The following is a 7,455-nucleotide window of genomic DNA, read 5'->3' on the forward strand; positions in this document are numbered from 1 at the left end:
ACCCTGGGATCTTGTTGTTTATCTGTTTTATATATAGTAGTTTGTATCTGCTAATCCCAAACTTCTGATTATCCCTTCCCCCCTTTCCCTGTGGTAACTGTAAGTTTGTTTTGTGTGAGTCTGTTTCTGTTTTGTAAATAATTTCATTTGTATCATATTTTACATTCTACATATAAGTGATATCATGTGATATTTGTCTTCTCTGCCTGACTTCCTTCACTTAGTATAATAATCTTTAGGTCCATCCATATTGCTCCAAATGGCATTCATTCTTTTTTATGGTTGAGTGGGACTTCCCTGGTGGCTCAGATTGTAAAAGCATCTGCCTACAATGCTGGAGACCCGGGTTTAATCCTGGGGTTGGGAAGATCCCCTGGAGAAGGAAATGGCAACCCATTCCAGTGTTCATGCCTGGAAAATCCCATGGATGGAGGAGCCTGGTGGGCTACAGTCAATGGGGTTGCAAAGAGTCGGACACAACTGAGTGACTTCACTTCACTTCAGTATTTCACTGAATATATTTGGACATTAACTTTGTTTCCATGTTTTGGCTATTGTAAATAATGATATGAACATTGGGGTGCATGTATCTTTTCAAATTAGAGTTTTCTCTGGATATATGTCCAGGAGTGGGATTTCTGGATCATATAGCAACTCTATTTTTAGTTTTCTCCATATTATTTTCCATAGTGGTTGTACCAGTTACATTCCTACAACAGTGTAGGAAGGTTCCCTTTTCTAAGATATTATTTATACTTGTATCTTCCATTAAGGCCCACATAGGAAAGTTAGTTATCAGGGTCAATGGAAGGCATCAATGGTAATGGAAGCTGGCAGTGCTCAAGTCTGGGATTAAGCTAGGGGACCAAGGCTGGTTAAGCAGTAGATAAAGCAGGGACTTGGGGAGGGCGGGGAGCCTGAGAAGGGACACCTAGGGGAAAGAAGCATTTAGAGCTCAGGGGTGGGGGCGGTCTCACCAAGTGGATGGGAATTAGTCAGCATTGGGAAGAGGGTAGAAGGCAAAGGACTCACCGAATGTCAGACACAAGGCAAGAGACTGGCAATCAGTGGGAGCAGACAGTTTTAGTGCAGGAGTTAGTGCAGGAGTTAGCTGAACTTGTCCTGATTCACTGTGTCTGTGCCAGAATTCTGTTGAGCTTTGCTCGGTAAGGTTTTGCTGACACATGGAGCTGAGGCTGGAGTCAACACTTAGAGAGAAGTGGTCACCATCTGATCAGGCCATGTTGCTTGCAGCTGTTGCATGTTACACGTGTGTATTCATGGTCCCATCTGCTGCTAACTGAGTCATTCTTGCAAAGAAAGTATCAATTCAATTATGTGCATCATATACCTTACACAAATCCTATGAGTGCTATTACAAAAATAACACGTTTGGGAAGCACAACAAATGCTTAAGCTGGCAATTTTCACATGTGATTCTGATAGTGCTGTTAACCTTGCTGGGAGATGTGAATGTTACAAATACTATCTACTAACATTCACCCACTTTTCTTCAGTGTTTTAATATTTGCCATAGGCTGTAGTTCTCTGCAATACCACTAAACTTAATATTTATTAATTGTTATATTTATTTCTAATGTTTATAATCATGAATAAAGTGTAGGAAGAATGTTGGCAGTATTTTAAGGAAAATGGGTTTGGGGCTTCTTGGGAATTCTGGTATCTCATTCCTAAATCCCAAAGATTAATATGTGTCAGGAATTTGAAAACTTTACTCTAGTTTAATGTTCTCTATTGTGTTTGGGAGCATTAAAGCTTTGCAAATGTGGAGAAGAAAGGCCTTGCAAATGGTTGTGGGTTCCAATTGTAACATGGTGTGGAGTCTCAAGGTGGAATGTTAGGGTGAGCGACAGTGTGGTCAGTGTTTTTCCATCTATGAAGGGTGGCTTATAATTAAAATATTCTTCCAGGTTAAGCGAAATATTATGTAGATTAAGATACTTATGTAGGTTATACAGGCAATAAAATCACAAGGATGAAAAATTTTGACTTAATTTCTCCCTGTTATTAGAAACGTTATAGAATCCAAGAAAGTGAGATTAAAATGGAAGATGAACTTGATGTTTACAGAAAGTTCCTTTTTAGAAATAATGATTCATGATCATGGCAGAGCTGATTCTGTGTGTTGACCAAATCATTTCATTTCCTTTTGAGCTCTCAGGAAGTCTACATTTCCCAGGACCCTGTATATAAACTTCCTCACGCTCTTTTAGTCGGGCTGTCTCTCCATCTGTGAGGCTGACAGTGAAGACTCTGAGATGGCAGAGGTGTGTGATAGGAGCAGCGCCAATCCTGGAAGTTGCTGCTTAGAGAACAGTTGTCCTGGAAAACCCTCTGACCAGGAACATCAGCACGACCGAGAAACAAATTTCTGTACTATCAGCCATTGATAGTTCAGGGTTTATTTGTTACCTGGCAGAGCCTAACTATCTTAGCACCATGCTATGATCATCCTTACTCTTTATTGGAAAGAGGGGCCACTTCAACATGAGGAGGAACAACGTGCGGGATGCATAGTGTGGGGAGTAACTGCCCAATAAGGCATATTCATACTGTTTTAAGGGCTTCCCTGGGCTTCCTAAGTGGCTCAGTGGTAAAGAACCTGCCAGCTAATGCAGGATCTCCTGCAGGAGACGTGGGTTTGATCCCTGGGTTGGGAAAGTCCACTGAAGAAATGGCAATCCACTCCAGTATTCTTGCCTGGGAAATACCATGGACAGAGGAGCCCGGTATGGCTACAGTTCATGGGGTCACAAAAGAGCTGGACATGACTGAGTGACTAACACTTTTACTTTTAACTTTAAAGGGCTTCCCTGGTGGCTCAGGTGGTAAAGAATCTTCCTGCAGTGCAGGAGAGCTGGGTTCTGTCCCTGGGTTGAGAAGATCCCCTGGAGAAGGGAACGGCTACCCCCTCCAGTATTCTTTCCTGGAGAATTCTATGGACAGAGGAGCCTGGTGGACTACAGACCATGGTGTCACAGAATGGACTCAACTGAGCAACTAAGTGTGCGTGCGCACACACACACACACACACACACACACACACACACACTCTAGTATGTGAGAGACATTACAGGAAAATGCATTCCCCACATGTGGAAATGATGTGCCCCTTGAGAAATGAACAAACAAAACTTGCTTCTATTGGATCAGGCTACCATGAGTTGAAACAACTCAAGAAGAGCTCTTTTCATCAAACCATGGAGGAGCCTCCATCAGTGTTCCTCTACCCAGTTTGTTCATTATGCTGTAATAAATCACAGTGTATTGTTCTTTGTACAGTAGACTTGGGAATGTGGCGGTGTAAGTCTCTATATTTGTGTCTTGTCAAAGCTGACTTTGGGGCCAGATCCTGAATGTGAGGTTCCCACCAGCTCTCTGCTCCCCAGGAAGACCCTCTTTAGCAGGCAGCAAGGCTTACCAGCCAAAGCTTCTCACACCAAGTTGTCTTTTAAATGGTTTATAGTAACTTAGGCCTTAAAATAAGCAGATTGTCAGCAATAGGAGACACCTGAAAAGGGAAAGCATGCTAGACAGCAATTAGTGCAAGATCACTCAGCAACACTGGGGGTCTTCCTGGGAGCAGAGCCATGGGAACCGGGAGGGCTGCACGGCTGCCATTTTCTTGACTGAGAGTTTAGTTTGGCCTAGAATCTGCCTCCTGTCTTGACACAAATAGCACTTATGCAGATAAATGTAAGTGCAACAGTTTATCCAATTTAAATAAAAAAATCTAAGGTCAGATTCTTACTTAGATTCGGTGTTTCAGAGTTCAAAGAGATAAGAGAATCCACTCTAGCAGATAAAGCTACTGGGGCCTTGTCAGAAATGGAATAATTTTATACGCCGTTAAGAGAATGGAGAAGTGAGAATCAAGACTACGTTTATACAGGAGATGTGTTCAGTGACATAGCAAAACTCAAATTACATTCTGAATCTCTGGCAGAATCAAATTACATTCTGAATCTCTGGCAGTCTCTCAGCTACAAATACTAAGTTGTACAAGTCCCAGCTGAATGAATGCGTGAAACAGCTCCTTATTAAACCACACTGGAAACAGCCCTCCCTCACTTACAGCTCCCTGAGCAAGTTATCTATGAATGAGCTGATGGTGCCCCTTGGTGGCCACCCTGGGGAATCACTTGGCACAAGTGCTTCCGTGCTTTATACTGGCCATCTCTTTACTCTTGTGCTTACAGTGCAGCATTTCTGAGAATCAAAAGCTTGAAAGTTGGATTTAGGTACTCTATATGAACTTATGTGTTATGGGAGTTTTAGTTGTTAAAACTAAAGAGAACTAAAATGAGTAATCAAATCTTTAATTTTATTTCACACTCTTCAAATATTTGTTTCTAATACTTGGCTCATATTCTTTAATTTTCTTTTCCTTCATAGTTCGACTAGCGACCATTCAACAGAAACTCAGGAGGTGCTCTTTTGAGAACCCTCTCTGTCTCAATTGTATTCTATTAATGTGGTCTACCACCCTTATGGCAGAAAGTGAAGAGGAACTAAAAAGCCTCTTGATGAAAGTGAAAGAGGAGAGTGAAAAAGTTGGCTTAAAGCTCAACATTCAGAAAACGAAGATCATGGCATCTGGTCCCATCACTTCATGGGAAATAGATGGGGAAACAGTGGAAACAATGTCAGACTTTATTTTTGGGGGCTCCAAAATCACTGCAGATGGTGATTGCAGCCATGAAATTAAAAGACAGTTACTCCTTGGAAGGAAAGTTATGACCAACCTAGACAGCATACTCAAAAGCAGAGACATTACTTTGCCAACAAAGGCCCGTCTAGTCAAGGCTATGGTTTTTCCTGTGGTCATGTATGGATGTGAGAGTTGGACTGTGAAGAAAGCTGAGGGCCGAAGAATTGATGCTTTTGAACTGTGGTGTTGGAGAAGACTCTTGAGAGTCCCTTGGACTGCAAAGAGATCCAACCAGTCCATTCTAAAGGAGATCAGTCCTGGGTGTTCTTGGAAGGACTGATGCTAAAGCTGAAACTCCAGTACATTGGCCACCTCATGCGAAGAGTTGACTCATTGGAAAAGACTCTGATGCTGGGAGGGATTGGGGGCAGGAGGAGAAGGGGACGACCCAGGATGAGATGGCTAGATGGCATCACTGACTCGATGGACAAGAGTTTGGGTGAACTCCAGGAGTTGGTAATGGATAGTGAGGCCTGGCGTGCTGCAGTTCATGGGGTCGCAAGGAGTCGGACACAACTGAGCAACTGAACTGAACTGAACTGATGTGGTCTATATGTTGTTTTCATTTTTAAAAATTTTCTTTGATTTTTTTCATTGAAATAAGGGAAAACTATGGCTCAGGGTGCTCAAAACCAGTGCTCTGTGACAACCTAGAGGGGTGGGATGGGTGGGAGGTGGCGGAGAGTTTCAAGAAGGAGGGGACATATGTATACCTATGACTGATTCATGTTGATGTATGGCAGAAACCAACACAATATTGTAAAGCAATTATCCTCCAGTTAAAAATAAATTTTAAAAGGCAAAAAATAAAAAATAAAATAAGAGGAAACAGTAAAGTATTAAAGCACATGGGCAAACAGTGCCACAGATGGCAGCCTGTACTTTTGGCTGGCAGGAACCTTTGGACAAGAGCCCAACTCCATTATTTGCTGAGTACCATTGTTTACCATGTAAAAGTGTAGGTTTGAATGTACAGTGCTTGAAAATCAATAACTGTTATAATATTTTCTTTTTCTTTTTGGAGATTCTATCTTGGTGTTTTTTTTCTTAAAATGGATTTACTTGCCTTCCAGGTTTTTCTTCCACATGTATACATATTGTTTTAAGGAAAATGTCTTCTTCTGTTCCTTTTAATTCCATGTGCAGGTGCAAAACCACTGCTGATAGTGACTGGGGACAAAAGCCATATAAGTCCTGAATGAAATAAGACTTTCTAAAAACATACAGTGTCAACTTCTAAAGCCTTTCAAGTACCCAGATGTTTCTTTTCATCTTGTCAGGAATTTCCCTACTCCTTTTCATTCATTTAAAAGTCGACTTTCTTTTTCTTAAAGTGTAAACTTTCAAGGTAAATAAAAAGCTACTGATTATATTTAGAATAATTTTTTGTTATTTTCTGCTATTACAACAGAATGGTTTATTTCTTTAGTTGAAGGATAATTGCTTTACAGAATTTTGTTGTTTTCTGTCAAACCTAAACATGAATCAGCCATAGGTATACATATATCCCCTCCCTTCTGAACCTCTTTCTCCTTTCCCTCCCCAAAGAATAGTTTTAAATTTGTTTTTAAACTGCAAACTTGGAAGTCTTAAGTGACAGCATGGCTTAAACAATCTTTTGTTTGAGGGCCTAGGAACGAAATATTATCTATTACAATGTTTCTGTGTAAAGATAAACATATTCTAATTTCTGAAGTAACAACACTTACTATCCTTGAGCTATTTGTGATATTTTCATTTGATTTTTTAAAAATGTACTTATTTATTTATTTGGCTGTGCTATCTCTTAGTTGTGACACTTGGGATCTTTAGTTGCAGCGTGTGGGATCTAGTTCCCTAACCAGGGATCGGTCCAGGGCCCCTTGCTCATATTGAGATCTCTAAGTCTTAGCCACTGAGCTGCCAGGGAAGTCTCTTCTTCAGTGTTCTTTAAGCTTCTAAGGATTACTTTGGGCTGAGAATGAGAGACTGACTTTGTGAAATACTGCCTGTCCCTCTTCTCAGTAGCAGCTAGAACTGGACAGGCCAAACTCTGGTGAGTTTCAGATGTTGGGAAGTGAAGTAAAGAGAAGTCGCTCAGTCGTGTCTGACTCTTTGTGACCCCATGGACTGTAGCTTATCAGGCTCCTCCGTCCATGGGATTTTCCAGGCAAGAGTGCTGGAGTGGATTGCCATTTCCTTCTCCAGGGGATCTTCCCAACCCAGGAATCGAACCCGGGTCTCCTGCATTACAGGCAGACGCTTTACCTTCTGAGCCACCAGGGAAGCCTGCCAGGTAAGTATGGATGATAGTAAAGTTGATAGTAAGTATGGATGATAGTAAAGCCTGCCAGGTAATTATGGATGATAGTAAAGTCGGAGCTACCAGGGAAGCCTGCCAGGTAAGTATGGATGATATCATGGATGATAGTAAAGTTCCTTTACATTCTAACAGTCTATGATTCTAGAACTGAGCATCAGATTCCTCTCATGAACAGGTTGCTGTGCAGATTAAATGAAATACTTTATGTAAATGATGTGAAATGCAGTACTCGGGTGCTACCGGTCATGACTGCACCATCACTATTTACAGTGGCAACCCCATGGACTGCAGCCTGCCAGACCCTCTGTCCATGGGATTTTCCAGGCGAGGATACTGGAGTGGGTTGCCATGCCCTCCTCCAGGGGATCTTTCTCACCCAGAGACTGAACCTGCATTGCCTGTGTCCTGCATTGGAGGGCAG

At 41.7% G+C, this 7,455-nt stretch overlaps 1 non-coding gene across 1 annotated transcript; it reads right to left on the bottom strand.

Annotated features, from left to right (window-relative positions):
- Positions 1–6,925: 6,925 nt before the first annotated feature.
- TRNAY-GUA lies at positions 6,926–6,997 on the bottom strand. Its single transcript has one exon. It is a non-coding gene; the product is annotated as a tRNA-Tyr (tRNA).
- Between the last annotated feature and the right edge of the window lie 458 nt (positions 6,998–7,455).

The sequence above is a fragment of the Oryx dammah genome, unplaced genomic scaffold (assembly GCF_014754425.2).
Source record: "Oryx dammah isolate SB20612 unplaced genomic scaffold, SCBI_Odam_1.1 HiC_scaffold_11229, whole genome shotgun sequence".
Classification (NCBI taxonomy): Eukaryota; Metazoa; Chordata; class Mammalia; order Artiodactyla; family Bovidae; genus Oryx; species Oryx dammah.